Here is a 920-nt window from a genome sequence, read left to right on the forward strand (position 1 = left end):
TAAAACCTTGAACACTAACAAACTTATCAATCATAAAAGCTCAATGCAACACCTTCATTTTATTACAATAATAGAATTATGTTTCATTCAAATAAACAATTCATACCTCCCAATAAAATATTACAAGCCTCACTTCTTAAAAAAAGAATGTCAAATGTATATGATCACAATGAACATTCTATTTCTTTACTTGCAAATTAAACCTTGAACACTTGACTTAAATGCATATGACAACAATGACCACCTTTTTATTTTTTTTTTATTTTCAAATTAAACCCTGAACACTTAACTTTTAATGCTTGCTTTGGAATAGAGGTTTATGCTGCCTATCTGAAACCTTGAAGTGGCATTTGGATCCCTTACTGAAATAAAATTGAATCTGAAAGTTCGATAAAATTATAAAAAAAAACGGTCAGAGAAAGGAAAGTAATATTTTAAGCGCAGAAACTCAAAGAGTCTTCTTGAATTGATTTACCTGAACGCATTACAAAGCGATGTTGTTTCAACTCTGAAACTTCTGCGCTGGAATCGCTTCTCAAATAGCTGAGAACTCCGCTTGTCCAATACAGTCCAGCTAAGGCCTCCATCATTGCTTCCCTCAACAACCCTATTTAAGCAATGTGATTTTAATCAATATAGTTCTTGTTAGCTTTTATGAAAGTTGGAAATTTCATTGGAAAATGTGCTTAAAAAGCTGTAAATGAAATTAAGGGCCTGTTTAACATTTTTTTTTTCTTCATATCAGAGTACCAGAAAAAGGTCACGTAATGGACAAAAACAGTACAAACCCCTACTAGCATGTGGCGAATGTGGGCTGCTAATGAATAATTTATACTTTATTACATGGTATATTACATTGTACTACCATACTATAACTATACTATACTACTAACTAATATACTATAGTAAAGTTATAGTAT

The 920-nt window shown here is 31.2% G+C and overlaps 1 long non-coding RNA gene across 1 annotated transcript; it reads right to left on the reverse strand.

Annotated features, from left to right (window-relative positions):
- Nucleotides 1-257: 257 nt before the first annotated feature.
- On the reverse strand, nt 258-628 carry LOC110101084. Its single transcript, XR_002303620.2, has 2 exons — nt 476-628; nt 258-379 (listed from the first exon to the last, which is right to left on the reverse strand). It is a non-coding gene; the product is annotated as an uncharacterized LOC110101084 (long non-coding RNA).
- Between the last annotated feature and the right edge of the window lie 292 nt (nt 629-920).

Source organism: Dendrobium catenatum, unplaced genomic scaffold, assembly GCF_001605985.2.
Source record: "Dendrobium catenatum unplaced genomic scaffold, ASM160598v2 original_scaffold_51915, whole genome shotgun sequence".
NCBI classification, from domain to species: domain Eukaryota; kingdom Viridiplantae; phylum Streptophyta; class Magnoliopsida; order Asparagales; family Orchidaceae; genus Dendrobium; species Dendrobium catenatum.